General features: G+C 48.1%; 1 protein-coding gene across 1 annotated transcript in view; it reads right to left on the bottom strand.

The window, feature by feature from the left end:
* The window catches only part of LOC128890979 (semaphorin-1A), a 218,453-nt gene that overhangs the window by 129,683 nt on the left and 69,765 nt on the right, over positions 1-19,005 (bottom strand). The window lies entirely within an intron of this gene.

Raw genomic sequence — 19,005 nt, 5'->3', positions numbered from 1 at the left:
GAATTGGTACCCTCTACTTGCCCGATTACGTTCACCGTCGATCCGAGGAAGCGAGCAACGCGACTCAAACGAAGACATTCGGCGCGCTTGAAAGAGCAGAGGGAGCAACGTGGCGTGCTAACAAGGGAACCACCCCCTGGAATTCACTCGAACCTAGCGTATTAGGGTATTTTTTAGGGTGATTCAGAATTTGTTGGAAGCCTTCTCCATCGCGTCATAATATCGCGAGAGAAGATCGTAGTTACGTAGAGAGAGAGAGAGAGAGAGAGAGAGAGAGAGAGAGAGAGAGAGAGAAAAGATCTTTCCAACGTCTATTTACCTAACGAATAAATTACCAAGCGAAAAAGGAACCGGAGAGGGATCGTAACGAGAAGACGCGTGGCTCAGAGTTAAACGACCGTTTAAGGAAAATCCGCTGCAGTTTCGAGGCGCGTTTCCCGGGTCGATCGGTTTTCGCGCTTAATTTTGCTCTAATTGCGACGCGTCCTCGTTCCGGGGTAATTCTTCGCCGTGTTGCCCTTCCGTTCGAATCGAGCTTCCACCGAACGTCTTCGATCGCCGACCCTTGAACCCTCGGCCCGAGGCACCACCGGTCGGAAGAAAAATTATTCCCGCGAAATCCCGTCCTCTCACGATCCGGTCGCGTCATCGCGCTTTCCAGCCTCGTGGTTTCCAGGCTGTTGGGGGCGACGTCGGTTCCGTGAAAAATCCAAGAACACCGAGGGAACCTCCATCTCGAGGCATCGACGAGATAAGAAAGGAAAAGAGAGATCGATGTTGCCTTCCACCGTCGGGCTCTTACCAGGGCTTCTAGCCGATTCCATTCTCGCCCCCGACCCCAGACCACCCCGTGTTCCGCCCCCTCGGATGGCAATCCTGTTGTGTCGGTGGATGTCGAAGTTGTAAATGCTCCTCCCGACGTTGTAGTTCGATGACACAACTGCGCCGTGTCTATCGGAAATTGATGCGAAAGAGCCGAGTTTAGATTGGCGAGTTACGTCCGCGATACAGAAGAACACCGCTACCCGGTTGCGTATTGGTTTATCGAGGCTTCTTGCGAGGGATGCGGGCAACTCGAGAACGTTCGCGCGATACGTAGCTTAATACGTTTTCGTGATTATGCGGGCTTCTCTCCGCTCGCGAATCGGTGGATTGCGTGCAGAAATTGTAAACTACGCACGAGGTGGAACGCTGAGAAGCTAAGAAAGACTACTACAGCCAGTCCCATAAGTATTCGTACCCTTCCTAAATTTATTGAAGAAATTTGTCTAATCTAAACGAACGCTTCGTGCTTCCAAATAAATTTGTAATTGTAAATGTGTACATGAGTGAAGTTTATTCATGTACATATTTATTAGGAGGATCGAAAAGTAATCAAAATTTAATCAACATTTATTTATTAAAGAAATCTTAAATACTCGATAGATATAGAGGGTACGAATACTTACGTGACTGACTATATATGTATAGTAACGAGGGAGAAAAATGACCAGGGGAGACGATAGGAGCTTCCAAGGGATGGACGGGTGAGACAAAATATAGAATGCGAAGCAGATTCGGTGTTTAAAGTTTCAAGCTGGCGGGGACCATTCTTCTAGGCGAAGAGCATTCTTGAGAAATTCTCTCGCGGATCTGTCTACCTTGGTCTACCTCGCGCAGGTAACAACAGAAATGCAAATAGTCGTTCCGTTCCGGACGAACAAGTCTCCGAGCCTTCGCGGAACCGGAAACGCGAGCTCCGCCCTGGTAACGAAATATGTCCGTGGCATTATTCGAAATCATTTCTCCATCCTGGGCGAAGTTGAATCTTCACGGGTGTAATCGTATTCCCGGCGGTTCGGTCACGGTTTCGTTACGAGGCGCGGCTGAATACGGAATATTTCTTGAGTTTCGTCTGACGTCCCCCATTGTTTCCGGTTTCCTGGGACGACGGCTAAGAATCGGAGGATGGCGGTTTTTACGGAGCGCGGTGTTCAATTCTAGCCCATTAAGTTTAAACTGTACATGCATCTACCTTGTACCTCCCTACAAGAGGTAGGGAGTTGAGTTTTTGTTGCGTTGGTTAATTGCTCTTGGAAAATATTAGATAAAGGTAAAGGTAAAAACGCTTACCCTACGCTGCTCGATAAGATTTATCGACTCTGTATGAATTGGCGTATACGTACCTGTAACAAAAATGAGAAAAACATGGTTAGAATCAAGTAACGCATCGATACTTTAAAAGCAGTACGGAGAAATTTCTTTCTGTTTACTGGACTCTTAATGGCACGGCAACTATTATCTGAATGTCAGCTTAAAATTTGTGCAGGGAACAGGAGAAGAATACGTCCATCGGAAACAAAAGGGAAAAGAAGCTAATTCTTTTTACTCCTCTCGAGTGTACATGCTCCCTTAATTCGATCTTCGTACCACCGACTGTCCCGTAATTACGTTCCCGAGCGATGTTATCGCTTTTATTGCCAGCCAAGTACACGAAGACGGCGAGAGCCACGAATTCTATTCTTTGGTAGCCGCCCTCCTTTTTTGCGAGAACTGACCGAGATAAGAAACAGCGACCGAATTGACCCGTTTCTCGATTTTACCGGCAACTTCCGAACGACAAAAAGAGGAGACGCGGTAACGGCAGTCGATTTCTAAAAACCGCCAGCTACACGCCGCGATGGCAAAAATCCAACAGCCACCCCGGATGCAAAGCGTACTCGGGCGTAACACGTCCGGAGAAAACGGGAGCGAATCGAGCATACGCTAAGGGTTCATTTTCACGTGGCGTCGCGAGTCGAGATTTTAATGTCGTAGCAACGAATGGCGCGGCATTCGTCATCCTGAAAAATAAAACGTCCCGTTATCCTGACGTTCCAATCGCGGTTGTCGCGTTGCAACCGACGAAAATTTATTTCAGTTTCGGGTCGTTTTATCATTTGTCGCAGACACGTTTGCCTCCTGAGCATTTGTTCGACGCGCGTGACCAACATCTTCGATGGAATTTTATTGGGTCACATTTGAAAGTTTCCGATAAAATATATTGAACTCGACACAAGTCATCCTACAGGTTGAAAAGCAGTCTCATCTTACAATGCGAAACGTATTTACTTCGTAAAAAAAAAAAAAAAGGTGGGTAGACGAACTTGTTAAAGCTGGTGACTTGGTGCCACGCGAAAACGAACTCGAACCTCCCTCCGGAGTGTGGTTTGCGCGCAGCAATCCGCCGAGAGAATTAAATGGAGGGGCTGGCGTGAAAAGCGAAAGAGAGTGACCAACCGTCGGGGGTGGCAGTGGGTATCTTCTTAATTCGATCCAGCATCCCTAGCCGCGGCTTCGTCCTCTCGCGCGTAATTACATTCCCGATGATGTTATCAGTTTTATTGCCGGAGCTAGGTGGTCGGGGTACGGGCCAGCTGGGGTGCACGCGGGTCGAGGAAAGCGGGACCAAAGGTATCGCGACGAAGTACGTCGAGGGTGCGGAGAAGACCAGCGAGAGATAGACTGATAGAGCGTAGAGGGGGAGAGAGCACGACATCTACCGTTGCCACGAGGAAATTTGACTTTCAGATTGGGGTTGCGCGAGCCAACGGACAAAGGGAGGGAGGGAAGGGCCGGGGGCGGAGGGGCCGAACACGAGGAACCCTAGCAAGGGTCGTTGTGTGTGCCAAGTCGGTGTTCGTGTGTCGGAGGAAGAGAATGTGCGCTAGAAAAGGGGGAGGTGATTCAGCACGATAGGGATGGGAGTACTGCACCCGGGTCGTTAGAGCTCCTAATGAGACCTCCGTCCTCTCTCCCTTCTGCTTGCTCCTCCTCCACCTCCTCCCCGCCCGAGTAACTCACTCTCTCCCCCTTTGGCCGCGCTATCCGGTAACCCCTTCTTCTGGACGGCATCCTCTTAACGTCCGTTCGGGCTCGACGCTCCAGTTCAGCGTCTTCGAGTCCCTGTGTGGGCCCAGAGCTTGGCGAATTCTTAACTAGATTCATATTTCGTTGCTGGTTATTAAGAACAAACGAGGGCATATTCTTGGAACATTTACTATAATTCAACATTTTAGTTTACTACAAAAGTAAATGTACCGAGTATATATGTACAATGTAAATGTTAGACGAGGAAAAAAGATCACGGATAACTGTTCCTCCGAGGAGGAAGAGAAATCGCGACAGATTGATTTTGTCGTCGTCTACCATTCGGGATAAAATTTCGCCCATCTTCGGTGGCTCGGCAACGGCTGCATCTTTATTTCAGCGGAGAAACGGAGACCCGTAACGTAATCGCGCGCAGTTAAGGGGGTGGCAGTCGTTCTCGGTACGGACCTAGGGCACCCTTCCTTCCATTCTTACCTTTCCGACCTCGCCGTTGGAACGAGCCTTCCGACGATTCCCCGGAGCTAACGAGCGTGAGCGGCCGGAACGAAGCCGCGCGCTTTTAATTCCCGACCTCGTAACGACACTCGCGAGTTTCTCCTCCGCGCTCGTATTCCGCTTTATCGCTCCTCCACGATGGGCCTTGGCTCGATCGCAACGCTGCTACGATTCGCCGTTGCCCGAATTAACAGCGAGGAATACGTGTCCCTCTATCTTGTCCACGTTTCCGACCCTCTAGCTCGAAGCCAACCGAGGAAATCGAGGCTTTGCTCGCGTGGCTCTTCGCTCGAGATCCACCGAAATAAGATTTTTATTTGCCAAACGAGGGAAGGCGAGGTCGATGGGTGAAGTTAGCTTTCAGATGGATTTTGTCTTCCTTCGAGAAACAAAGAATATTAACGGAATTACTTTCAGACCACGAGGGATTTCGTCGATTTCAAATGAGGTCCTTTCTGCGACGTCTGGTCGATCCATCGAACGGAATCAGCGCGTAACTTCTCTGCCGAAGCCCGTGTCGTCCGACTAACTATCCTCCGAGCCGCAAGAACAAAGTTGCCACGTTCCAACGGAAGGGAATTTCTACGTTAAAGGGCTGAAAGGGTGGTTCTTGTTTCGCCAAGGGGATTCTCTCCCTTCCGCAGTTGGAACAACCTCTCGACCGTTAACGAGAGAAGCGAGTACACCCAGAGAATCTTTTCTTCTGATTTGTCGACTCTGGCTCTGTAATTATTCCTATCCGCGTCGAAATGGCTCGTCGCTAAAGAGTCTGGTCTAATCCAAGTTGGATGGACGATAAAACGAGTCACTTTCGAAAGTCACTTTTCATGTTAGTCTAACGTTCCTACACATAAATAAACTCTAAAATAAAAGCTAGACCGGGGATCGAGGGAAGGATTTTCATCCGAGTCAACCAGAGCCCCAGCTTAATCATCTTCCCTATCGGCGGTGACCCGACCGCCGTCGCTTATTATTATTATCTGACAACAGATATAATCCCAGCGACAGATTAATTACTACGAGTGCGTACGCTGCATACGTTGCGACGCGTCGCGTGCCTCTATCGCCTTCTCTCACCTGTAATTACGAGCCGTGCAGACGTCACGAGCGTTTGCTCTGATCTTCATTTGCAACGGGGCGTATGCCAGCCGACGTACTAATTTCGAAAGAGCGAAGGATAATAAAGGGTACAGCTTGGCCCAAATTTTCGGAATCGTCCTGTATACAGGGTTCACTTTCGTACCCTCGAAGGATTGGGTGTTCTTATAGAGCCGAAGAGACAAGTTTCCCTCGCGATAAAAAATACAATGTTTAGACAATCCTAGATTAATTACTCTCCCCCCTCGCTCGTAATTACCAAGCAGAGCAGCCACGCTCGGATCTCTGATTGGGACGAACGGGGGATATGCCAGCCGACGTATTAAATGGGGAGGGGGTGGAGGGTGTAATAAAGGCTATCGCGATATCTTTATTAATCGCGTTACGACGGTGGTGAAATACGCGCGGTAAACCAGGCACGGCGAAACGGGGGCAGTCACCCTTTTTCACCACGAGGACCCCCCGAGGGGCTAACAAGACCGTGCTCCGTCGAGTGGAGGCGTCACGCAACAGAGGAAATAAAAAACGAACCGGGAGTTTTTTTTTCCCTCGTAATTTTCACGGGGAAAGATCCTCTCGCGGAGCTGTTCGCCAATCAGAGGCGAGCCAGGATCTGAACGTTGTCGCGGCAGTGTCGGGAAAGCGGTGTCGAGTTGCCAGGATTCTGTTCACCCCCTGTAATCGACGAGGGGTCAAAGCACCCCGGCTCCCTGTAATTGTACACCGACCTGCCCGGGAATAATAATCCTCGGAGAAAAATCCGAAACATCCGCCACGGATTCGTTTATATATTCTATCGCTAGTCCATGGGATCGTGTGCCATTTTGCGAACCCTAGTTTTTCTTTGTTCCCGAGAAAGAAGCTCTTGTCGGCGATTACAGGCGTTCGTCGGATTATCAGAGGTAGAGAGCGCAAAGAAATCGTGGTTTTGCACTTTTTATCGTGAAATTATCGATTTCTACGCTCTGGAAAGATCGAATTCGAGTTGATGCGATTAACCACTTCGGCATATGTAGCGCGTTTAATTCTTCGAGAACGGCGTGCTTGATACGGTAATGCTAGATTGTTAAAATAATACACTGCAGAGCAATCGGGTCATCGAGCATCGAGACCAGCCGGGTCGGCTGGATATTGAAATTTCGAAATCGATTTAATCGCGACACTGTAAATAGCCGAGGGATTTTCGAGTAACAATCCCTGGACGAGACCGGTCCGTCGTCTCTGGGACGAGATTTTCTTACCGCCGGGACCAATTTCCCCGGTAGAATTTAATCACGCATCGGTACAACCAATTTGTTCGCTAAATTAATTTCTGACGACGTTCGTCAGGCGGAGCAAATACACTCAATGGTCCGGGGGAAAGCGCGACCATAATATCTGTTTCATTTTCGATTATACGGCGAGAGCGCGGACGACCCGCCAACGAAATAGATCGTTGCGTTTCGATATTCGACCGGAAACAGATGGACGTTATGGCCTCGATAACCGATTCCACCGGATAGCGTGTATAATCGACCAATATCGTGGAATCTACCGTCGGCTGGATAACCATCGCGCGAAAATGTAGACGTGGCCGCATTTAAACAAGACTGGAAATTCTGTTCGAGCTTAGAAATATCGATCCTTTGCGATTGAAACGAAAAGGTGTACGTTTTTCTTTTAAATTTCTAGAGCAGCGAAACGATGGGTTAAACCGTCCCTATTCTGGTGAAAATTCCAGCGTATTACCAGACAGAATCCGTGGCCAGATTTTTCGCACGATTTCTGGCCTCGGTGGCTCGAATCGAGAGAAGCTATTCAGAGTTAATTCTATAAACGGTTGACATACATTCGAGCGGGCGATTACCCTACTCAATTGACGGCAATTGTCTGTGACAGTGAGAAAAGAGACCAAGGGAAGAAGCAAGGAAACAGAAGAGACCAAGAGAAACACCGCTGTACGAGGGGGGAGTGTGGATGGTGGAAATTTCATTGCGCCGAATCGCATTGAAACGCGTTGAAAGTTTTCCCGCTTTATTTCCTCGTTGCTAAGCTGCTCACGTAGAATGAATGGATAAAGATGAGGAGGGCGAAACGTATATACGTTACTATGGTCGTCGAGTCTCGCACAATTTCGTACGGATTCTTCGTTCGCGGACGGTCCTAGTTTCTCTAGGTACACCAAGGCACGCGCGCGCCGGAAGTTTAATGATTGGACGATACTTCAAAAGTTTCGCGCTTTTTATCCCCGCCAGCGCGGTTCCCGCTCTTTCAGACCCCCGTGCCGACTTGTTTCCGCGTGGAAGAGGTGTTGTTACATAACCGTAACAAGGTTGAAAGCCGCGGAACATGCCTGGAATACGACTCGCCCCGAGGAACGTGTCTACACTTTAACCGAGATTCTCGCGTCGCGCGGACACCCACTCCGCATGGTCGTGCGTTCGATCCAGATTAGAGCTGAGAACTTCTTGCTCAACTATCTGTACTCTAGTGGTCAGTGATTCGATTACCAGTCGAATCGAACCCGATACTCGAACATTCCGTGTAAGATCCGAGAAATTTACAAATGCAAACGAACAATGTTCTTAATATTTTGGTAGCGAATACAGCGGCTTCTGCTCGCCAGAGGAGCCACGACTAATACACTTAACGTCCTCCTTATCCCTTTCGCTTCTTGGTCGGAAGCCAGCTACTTAAAAAAGCTCGAGGACGAGGAAGAAGCTCGGTCCCCGTAAAGAAAACCTGAAGTGTTCCGTTTTAGACAGAGGCGTTACTCCGTATCCAGCATCCATTTACTTGGTTGTCGCTGGTGCAGCGTCAAAGTAGAAACGAGGTCACGAGCGCGGGGGTGGCGAACACCGCGAAAATTGCAGCGGAAACAAAAGACAGAGGTGCCGAGCACCAGCCATTAAAGACCGTATACGAAACCGCGTGTACGAGTCACGCGAAACAGAGACACGGTAATGTCTGTTTTCCCGTCGCTCGCTCGGGAGTGGAGAGTGCTGTTTAGAAGAGTCCGACGTTGTATGAAATCGTAGTTAGAACTGTATCATCGCGAAATAAAAAGCACTCTGCTAAGCCTCTTCGAGTATTGTACGCGAGGAGCAACTCTTTCGACGCTGGTATTTTTTATTAAGCATTGATCTCTGACGGGGACGATCGAGTGACGAAAGTAAAGTCCGAGGCAGCGAAAAGGACATCTCTGTAAATCTGTCGGATGCGTGTAAGCTTGCCGGAAGCCGCGGTGTACTGGCAACACCATGAAATTACGAAACAAAACAACGGAAAAACGAGTCGGAAAGCGCGAACGAGAGCGGAGCGTCCCTTTGACGCCGGTGAAGCCATTAACGAGCGTTGCCCATACACTGACACGCGGCGCTCTAACGCGTTTATCGACTTATTAAATTGTCTTTTCACTTCGCTTTCGACAAGAACCCGGATTTTTCGCCGCAGGCACGTACGATCGGCTATTCCCTCCCCTCGCACGCGCGCGCGAGTCCTCTTTTTTCCTTGCTTTTGCAACTTTTCCGCGTCCATTCGAGCCGAGTGCACGCGATGAAATTATACGTCGACGTCGAGGGGTGAGTTCGGCGAATTCGCGAGCCAGAGAAAAGAGGAGCGGGCAAAGTGGAGCGCAGCGGAGCGTAGACGAGGAGGGTCGCACGGAAAGCTCGGGGAGCGGCATCCTTTTTTGGTTTCAAGAAAGATTCGAATTAAAATGCTGCCGGCGGCGTCGCGCACGTGGCGACGAATGCTAATGAGCTCGAGAGCGCTACGGGCCTAGTAAATATTAATTACGAAATTAATAATAGCGCGAGCTGCTGGGACGCGGACGATGCTCCTGGGAACGCTTTCCTTCCCGAGGATTTACGCGGGACGCGTTAAACGTCCTTAACGCGAAACTTATTTCCTCGGCTCCTAGCGAACCACACACATTCTCTCTCTCTCTCTCTCTCTCTTGCTTCCGGTGAGACTGGAACCGCAGGGTGGAGGATGCGGTGTCAACCCGTCCCTGTTTGACTTTCGACTTAAATCGCCTCGCCACCGACAAACCCTACGCACACACACCTACGCGCTGGAGAACAGGTGTTAATTGCTGCGATTTTAAATGCTGGGTTCGGAACGGTTCAAATTATCGTTCGATTGGCTGGAATTGGTTACGTCGTTCAGACGGAACGTTTCAGAGGAAAATCCGGACTGCTAACAATTTCTGTAGTTTATAAGAATACGCAGCACGAAAATTTATTTGAAAATGTCAAACCTGTCGTTTAATTTAGACGAATATTTTCAACAGGCACAGAGGGTACGAATACTTATGGAACTGACTGTAAGTATCGACGCTTAGGCATTTGGAAACCTCGCCCCAATAACCGATGCGCCAAAGCGTACCCCGTCGTCGTTTTCTTTTAACATTACGAACACGACTCGGTTGCATTAATTATTTATTCGACGTAACAGCGGCGATGAACATTAGCGATATGCTGGCCACGTTTACGTAATACCCACTGCCAGCGAATATAAATGTTCTTCCTGCGGATGGATAAGAACTGCCTGAGCCCGCCGCGATCACGAATCTACCCAGATGCGTTCGCGAAACGTGCTCTGGCTGAAAACAATCGGACGACGCCAATTAAATTCGAGGAATTAAGGGGTTACGCCACTGTGACAGTCACAAAAATATCGAGCGTGGTTCTACTACCGTGAAAAGATCATTTGGACGCTTGGGAATAATGCGTCGAGGTCTCGAGATGAGTCTGAAATGGACTAAAAAATTTATCACGCCATTAAATGCGCCGTAAAATATTTTAAACTCGATGGCTCCTTAATTCGAAACTTTTCTCCACAAGTCTCGGCGAAGCTATCCGATTAAGTCAGGTAGCAAACGACGATTTCAATTATGCCATTAATAGGCGATACCTTTAATTATGACGCGAAGTCAGAGCAAAGTTTCGAGTCGGTACACGGTGGCCCAGTGACTTCAATGCGGAAATAACGTATTAACGCGAGCGTTACTTGCTTCCAGGCTGGCCGGGAGACAAAACGATCCGCGAACTAAAGTAACATTCTTGCTGAGCTCTTTTGTGCCAATTACGAGCACAGCGTCGTTCGGAGGAAATTACTTCGTTAACCTCGTCGCTCGTTCTCGCCGGAAATCTACGCTCATAGTCGCGCAAAAAATAATTAGAACTGTCGTTAGCTTGCCAACTCGTCGACGTAACGCTCGCGTCGGTAACCGTAAATCGAATCAAATTTATTCGACAATTACAGGGCCGTTTATCGGTGATAATCAGTCACGAACAAACGTATTTTATTTCGGACCAGTTATTGAAATAGAATTATCGTTCGAAAAACAGATGCGTAAGTATGATGATAATTCGTATCTATTCTCCGAAATCAAGTGCATATTTGTTAACGCATGCGATTATATACTTTTCACATGTTCTCGACTGAGTACCTAACGCGCACAGTCGGAAACGTTGAACATTGCACAGGCTAATCAACAAACACAAATTTTCGAATAAGCAAACACGATACGTTATTTCAATATTGCACTTAGTCGTTATGAATGCGCATACACAGGATATTAATTTAGATAAGCTTCTAGATCATACATGACAAGTCATTATAACTGAGAGCTAATTTGCAATTTGCTACCGATGTATAATTATTATACAACGAAAGTACGTACTTTAAAGGTCACTTTTAGCCGTATAAACGGCATTATAATATACCTATAACTGCTCCGAAAACCCAATTCCGTTGAAATGAATAAAAAAATGATAAGAACATCGGATAGGTCATGAAAAATAGAAAGCAGATGCACGTGTTTGGCATGCACGATCATTCCTCGAACGTAATAGACCTGCTGTCGACAGAGGAAGTAGGAATACAAGTGCTCGGAATCAAAGAGTGGTGCTCCATCGGAGAAAATAGATTAAGGGACTTCAAAGACCCGAACGATGGAAAAACGAAAGCGGGTACGTATCAAACGGTTTCGAGTTCAATGTTCCCCCGAATTCGTCGATACGGTAATCGAGGTAGAATATTTTAAACTCGATTAAACTTTGCGCGAAATGGTCGCATTTTTTACAGCTATGCAGCGATAAATCAATTGACGCGAGTACGCCTGTACGACCGATTGAAAATAATCAAAGGCAACGTAGGTCTGAGAACGATCAACGCTCGATCAAAACCATCAGAGAACTACAGAGGCTATACCGCAGTCTGTATTCACACCGCTACGTTCTGCTTCTGTATTTCATCCCAAAACGCAAACCTAACCCAGCTTAACACCCATTAAAAAAAAAAAAAAAGAAAGAGATAAACGTAAAAATAGTTCGTCACTCATCCAGGAGCTCTATAAATTCGATTCTCGCTGTATCATGCATCGTAACCATCCGAAGAATTACAGAATTCCTCGTCGAGGATCGATGCAAACTCTGTACGCGAGGGATCGCGATACCTGCGTTCCATCGGTTTAAAGTCACCTAGGAATTTCGTGCGAACATTGGTTATCTACGACTGTTAGAATTTCCTTAGAAAAATGGACGCGTAGAAGAAATGGTAATTGCTCGCATGATAGAGAATCACGAGTTCATTAATAGGGCGTTTAAGCGTCGAAATAAATCGACTTCTCCCCTAAAATTCCCCTGTGGCCTGACGCGTTAACAGTCTATTTTTGGTTCCCGCAAGATAAGGCACTCGAATGAACTTTGCGTTGCTAATTTTACGCCCGCGAGGCTTCGCATGCGAAAGGACGTCTGACATACGCTGGACTTTATTTCCCGTTCGTGTCTACATTGTCTACACACGCCGAGTGTCACGGTCTAAACTTAGGCCGATCTCCAAACTAAACGTCACTCCGAACAAATTATGGCTTGACAGTCGCCTGCACGTTCAACGTTTAGGCCATTCTTCCTCTCAAAACGAGGATTCGCGCGATGCACGTCTGTCACCATGTACGCTGGGATGCGTCTCTTGAATAGTTTTTAGACCGACTTTATTTGTTGTGTATTCTTAGAATAAAATTTTATTCCATTCTATTCTATTCTTATTGTTGGAATTTTTCCATTGTTCACTTCGCTTTTCACGTGTCCCCATAAGCAATAGTCAATACGACTTCAAATTTCACCCTATAAAAATCAGCCTGTATATACCAGCGATAAATATCGCCGTAATATTCGTATTAAATTACGTTTACGGGAGATCGCGCAACCGAAAATGTGACTTTATTTCGCAATGGAAAAAGGTTCTGCATCGCTGGTTTGAAGGTTGGATGCACAGACGAGCGTCGAGCGATCGCTTTTTCGCTCGCATCGCTCAGGTGGGAGAACGGCATCAGAGCGCGTCGTTAGTTCCGTCCTCTTGGCAACCCGTTCGACTATTTATCCGCCACTCTCCAGCGCTGAAACGATAGATTTCCGATTCCACGGTGCTCGACTGCAAGAAATCGATCCCCTGGTCGGCGTTTTCGCCCTACCCCCTTGTCGCGGCGGACTAAAACTCCGCGTAATTGTTGTTGCGCGATTCCCTCTATCCCTGCGGTGAACGGGGGTTGAGAGCATCGATCGACGACGCCTCATCGATCTCTCCAATTTAAAAAGGCCCCCAACGGGAGTGCATCGGGGTGTCGGAGAGCGCACGATAGGCAACGGTAGGTTACATCGACGAATTTCCCAGTGGTCGTAGCGCGACTGTACACAACCCTGGGGCCACGGGCACGAAGGGTGACACGCACACGTACCGGCAGGGGCGGATCTGCCATCCGACTAATAAACCTTCTGCCTCGAACCTCCATCCACATGCCCCCGAGAGCTTCTTGCTATTTCAGCTCGACTACCGATCGGAAGCACGAAAGGAAAACTGTGCGCTCTTCAAAACTGCCGCGATTGACAACTTTTCAGCTTTGTCCCGAGTGCCTTTCAATGGAACCTTGTATTTTGATTTAAAAACAAAGTTGGTTTGTGGATGATAAAACTCGATTGAAAATTAACGCGGTACAAGGGTGGTCCGCTAGTTCGTTGGTTTCTCAAATTGGAAATTCAAACGTAGAGGCTGTTGCTCCAAGGACCATTGTGTTCCAAGGTAATGAATATTCCTACAAAAAGCGACCCAGTCTGTGGAGCAACCTAATACAACAAAGAGTTCCAAAAATGAAACCCAGACACCTGAGCAAACTCGGATCGAAAGTTCCTTTCATAACATTTGCCTTTCACGGAGCAAGCCTCTCGGAGTAATTAGCATCGGGCTCCGATAAGTCTAGTTTCGCCACTGGATGGGTGCATTGTCGACCCCGGTGTCGCACACGCGCGCATACATGCATATTCACACGACGGGCAAAGTGCCACACCCTCCAACGTAGGATTTACACACGTACGCAACGCCACAGCCACCGCGTTGCACCACCGTGCGGTCTGGTCTGGTCGAGGGAGACGCAAACGAAGAGGGGCAACCGAGGGGGTAGGGCGCCGCGACGAGCCAGCGCCGGACAAAGAGAGAGCCCCGGTAGAGATGGTTATGCGGCGTCGAGTGGGAGTCGGACAGAGGTGCTACACGTGGAAACTTTGCGGTGGAGTTAAGCTCCGGCCGTTTGTGGTGTTTACCATTTGTTGGGGAACATACGAAATTCATCCGTCGTGACCACATGCATCGACGTCGATCGATACACCCGAGTTGCTTGGCCAAACCACTCGGTCCCGCGTCGCTTATGCGAAAATTTCGAACATCCACCGACCGGGACACGGGACACAGGGTCGTCCGACGTCTGCGGTTCATTGGCCAATCATCGCTGCAGCGCCGAGCGTCGTCATCGGATGCTGAACGATCTTTCGTAGCGGGCGGCGTGTCGCGATTCTTAACTCTTCGCATGCCAGGCATGTCCTGGGGAAACGACCGATCGATTCCAAGGACGGTGGAACCTCGATTACTGCAGGAAAACCGCTGCGGTTATCGAGGTATCTGGAATAACGAAGGCCAGGGATGCAGCGAGAGTGACAGAGCTACGGGACAAAGCTGCTCCAGTCAGGGTGAGATTCCACCACTGGGAAATAACCCGAGAGAAAACGTCCTTAACCCTGCTGGAGATTAAAGTTAAACGGGGCTTCGAGTAGCTGTCCTCGTTGGATTGTATAACGCAGAGAGGTCTGATTGTTGCAACCATTCTGGTTGGGTGACGGGGAAAGAATAACTCTGTTCGGTGGTCCGAGGATGCAAAAAGTTTTCAGGCCTCGGAACTCTTGAACGCTAGGCGGAATCAACATGACTCTCATGGAATAACCAAAGTTCTACTGGCTCGTGCACGTTGGATTCTGTAGCAGAGATGGGAATTTTGATCTAAACGAAATTCTGAATGATAGTATTCCGCATCGTGCGTTACCGCGACTTGAGAGGAGTCACAGACGAGAAGATAGGCTCGAGCAGTCACAATATTTGACGGCGACCTTGGCTGTAATGGGGTCTGCGCAGATGATGGATAGGGTACAACGTTCCTGGGTAAGGCAGTTACGAAAATCACCTTGCGACAAGTGACGGTTGACCATAGTCCCTAACACGTGTGCTGTACGGTCGTCCACGAATCCCAGTTTACGATGTTTGCAAGTAATAAAGCGATGTCTCGTCCCGGACAATCTACCTAACCCTCGCACGCTAAACACATTACTGTCCCGACCCTGTCAGCAAAATATTTCGTAGCCAGTCAACATGCTCTGTTCGCAGAGATGGCTATAGTTATCGAAACTCTTGTCCCTACTTACGGCGAAAAATTGATACTCTTTGCTAATGTGGATAGCTCTCGAGTAATCTGAAATAATATAAAATCACGGAATAGTCGTTATTTTAATATTACTTTAGATCCGAATACATCGCTGGCTGCAAGTTTGAAATCTCGTCTTTTCTCAAGACTTGGAGATCGATCGATGTTCGAGGCATTCTTCGGTCCCCTTTCTCTCACCACTGATTTCCCTTCGTTGTACAGGTTTCGATTCGCCATCGAAGGTTCGCGATGGAAGTCGAAGAGCGGCAAGAGCTAGCCATTGGAATTCGATTTCCTATACGAAAGAGGGGGTAGAGGTGAACCAGAAGCTCTGGGATTTTCGACCGTATCCGTCCTTCCCGTATTTGCGTACGAGAGCAATCTCCGTGGCTGAAAAGTCGAAATTCATTGGATGCAGGGCACGTGACCGCGAGATACCCGTCGATCGGGGCCGCGTGCATTTCGAGGTCGATGATCTTCTGCGTCGGAATTCGAGTCTGGATCCCCACTCCCTTCGGAGTGTCGCGGGATATTCGCTCTTGATCAGGCGAGATTGCGCCAAAGAAAAGAGAGAAGAGAAGAGCCCGAGCCGAGGGAGGGATCAATGGCTGAAGGAGAACGAAATGAGATACGCGAAAGTTTGTCAAATGCAGCTGCAGCCGCACAACTTCGGCTGCACGAACCTGCCAGCGCAGCTGCGAGATCCATCTACCTCTTCGTCGAGGATCCAGTCCTCTCGCGCGCGAACCCTAGTACTCTCTTTTTCTTCTCAATGTCTCCGTTCCTCTTTTCTTGTCTAGAATGACCCAATTCGCAAACTTCTTCACTTCGCGGAACAAAAATCGTCCAGGACCTCTAGTTACGTCCACGCGTTCTTCGTCAATCGACCATGGGAACCCTGACATATTAATTCATCAAATTTCACATACCTCTCTGTCGAACTTTGAGAAAAGTCGCGGTACCGCGACAGATGGCGCCAGATGCTCGATCTCTCGCGGTGAACCGAGCACCGCTCTGGGAAAAATGATTCTTTTTCCGTGAAAAGAGAAAATGCTCGCGTCCCCGCTAATTTCCGCGAGAGAAATTTTCCAGGGAGGAAATCGGTCGACGAACCCCGCCAGGCAATTTTCGTCCCGCGACCAATTTCGATGGGGTTCTCGATCAAACGGATTCACGCTTCAACTTTTTGCTAGGCTACGTTCCATCGATCCGGCTCGCGTCAAAATACCAGTCAAAATAACGTTCCGCCTTCCGACTCGGTGGTAACGCGTTGCAAAGAAAGAAACCCGAAACTACTGACATGCATTCGGGTAATTATCATTATGGCTGCCGGCGTCGAGTCATTCTCACCGTTATTATTGTTGTACGCCTTCATTATACGCGAAGGTGCAGCGCACGCGAAATCCCGTGTAAATATTAATTCACGGAATGCCAAGATAGAAAGTAGTTGCTTTCGAACTTAACCGCAGAAGTTAAGTAGAACAATTAAAAATTGAGGAAATAAGATAGAGCGAGAAAATACATCGAGCTAAAATGGCAAGAACGATGATAATGATAATAAGTGAAATAATACGGGAAATAATAATGAGAATAATTGCTCTCAACCGTGAGCAAGATAAATTTTTAGTAGTGATAATAACGTCATGCAACGTGGACGCGGTAGCTGTGTGGCTGAAGGAGTTAAAGGTTAATAAGGAGCGAATGAGTCACGGTGAGTCATACTAATATGCGGAGCAACGAGAGAAAGACCCTTGGTATTTGGATGGATGATAGATAGGACAGCGTGGGTCGTTGTCGCGTCTGGCGGAGGCCAATTCGTGATAATCATGATTTGTAGGAAGAAGTTTACGCAAATACGAAGGCGTTGCCGTGGAAAAGGACTAACAATAGATTTATCGCATCGGGTAAATGCCGTTTGCGCGAGTGCGCGTTAAGACCGGCAATTGAGATGGAAATCTAAGAAGGAAAACATTACACAAAGTGTTGGCGAATAAAAGATCCGGCGGCACGCTTCGGACCAGGCTAAGTTTGGACATCGCGAAGTTTGAAGGAAGAAGTTATAATAACGAAAAGTAAAGTAGGAAAATGAGTTGTAGAATATAGAAGAACGATTAAGCGGAGTGCAAGTAGACAACTGTGCATATAATGGTAGGAAAGGTGAGCTTAATTTCTTCTGTGTCGAGCTAGACTTTTCGAATAGAGGAGAGAGAGAGAGAGAGGGAGAGAGACAGAGAGTTATGTGATTAAATTACGAACAATTGTATAGGAAACGGAGACTATGCCGTATCGTATTCCCCGCACGAACCGAGTATTTTTTAATCGAGGCATAATTAGCCAGCAAATGTAACAATATCGCGTGGCAATTTCATAATTACCCATTTCTCCAATTTACTTATTAATCGAGCCGCGTTACGTGTTTTGTTTCCATCTGAAACGTATCGACCGGCTCGTTGAACAGAGAAGGCGAAACAGAGACGAGACGAGACGCGACGCGACGCTCCGAGCGCCAATCAAACGTCCGAAATAAACAGGATCGAAGACAGGAATCACGCCAGGATCGAACTCTGCTAGTACGGACGGATAGCCGCTCGTTTCAAGATTAAATTCTTCCTCGGCTACAAGACACTGAATCGTCCCCACCACTGTTCTCCTTCATGGATGCCAGAGATTCGACTATTACCGATGAATCGACAAGGTTTTCTCGATAAAACAAAAATTCCTTGTCTTTTACGCGTTCTTCAACATTTTTTACGCAGACGAGAATTTAGACCACCCTGTGCCATTAACCGTGCTCGAAATACCCGAGTAGAAAATTTGAACCGATGAAAACTCCATTCTATTTAACCGAACGAAGTACATGCTTGGCTGGAACATTCAGGGTAGACAGCTCTAGGTACTGTTTATACGGTATTCGCGCACGAAACTTCTTCGAGCGTCGAAATTGTTTTTCGCCGTGCAATTATCACCGACGTCGAGCGTCGAAACAACGAGCCGAGAGCTTCGGTGCCCGGTAATTAGCCCGCACTGTAATTGAATTATTAATCGAACTGCGATACGCGCTCGGTTTGGCTCGCAGCGGTGGTCGCCGACCACGGAATATCTACGCGCGATTGTATCGACACCGACAGACCAAAAAACCATCGAAGCGTAGGTAACTTGCCCATACAGGGCGTACTGGCAATAGTCCTATCGACAGGGGGGCGATTCTTCATGCAGAAGCAAATTGCAAATATCCAATGCAACTTTTGACTGAAATTTCATACGTTGAGATTCAAAAAACAGCCTTTCGCGTAAAGGACTCGAAATTGCTGGAAATTGTACACCTCCGCGACGCTTATCGTTACCCTTACCAACCTTCGCACACTCTCGAATCCATCTTCCTCGAGAACGAAAGATGGTACGGTTACTCAACATTTTCGCTATGATTTCGCCGGAAGAATCCAACCCCCTTTCGAATGCATTGCTGGGTCACCCTGCGTAAGCCTGGCGCGTACTTGGTTACGCCAAGGAGAACCGTGTGTGGCGGTGGCCGATATAATGAAAAGACATGTTCGCCGGTGCGCAATAACAATTCGTTAAAATAGAGTTAATTAAACACTAATTTACGCGCCGCTGCCGGCGGCATTCTTCAAGCAGTTTTTCACCGGCGAAAAAACCGCGAGCTGCGTTCCCGTACGCGGGAAAAGGAGGAAATTCCGCGGGAACGCGTGCCGGAGGAAGTGAGAACGCGGGTGGGTCGCGCGAGGGCAAATAGAGGAAAATAGACGGGGAAAAGGGGAGGGAAGCTCCGAACAAAAAAGAAGACGGAAAGAAAGGGGCGACGGGGTTACCGA

The sequence above is a fragment of the Hylaeus anthracinus genome, unplaced genomic scaffold, assembly GCF_026225885.1.
Source record: "Hylaeus anthracinus isolate JK02 unplaced genomic scaffold, UHH_iyHylAnth1.0_haploid 12001, whole genome shotgun sequence".
Lineage (NCBI taxonomy): Eukaryota > Metazoa > Arthropoda > Insecta > Hymenoptera > Colletidae > Hylaeus > Hylaeus anthracinus.
This window is presented reverse-complemented; position numbering and strand designations above follow the sequence as displayed.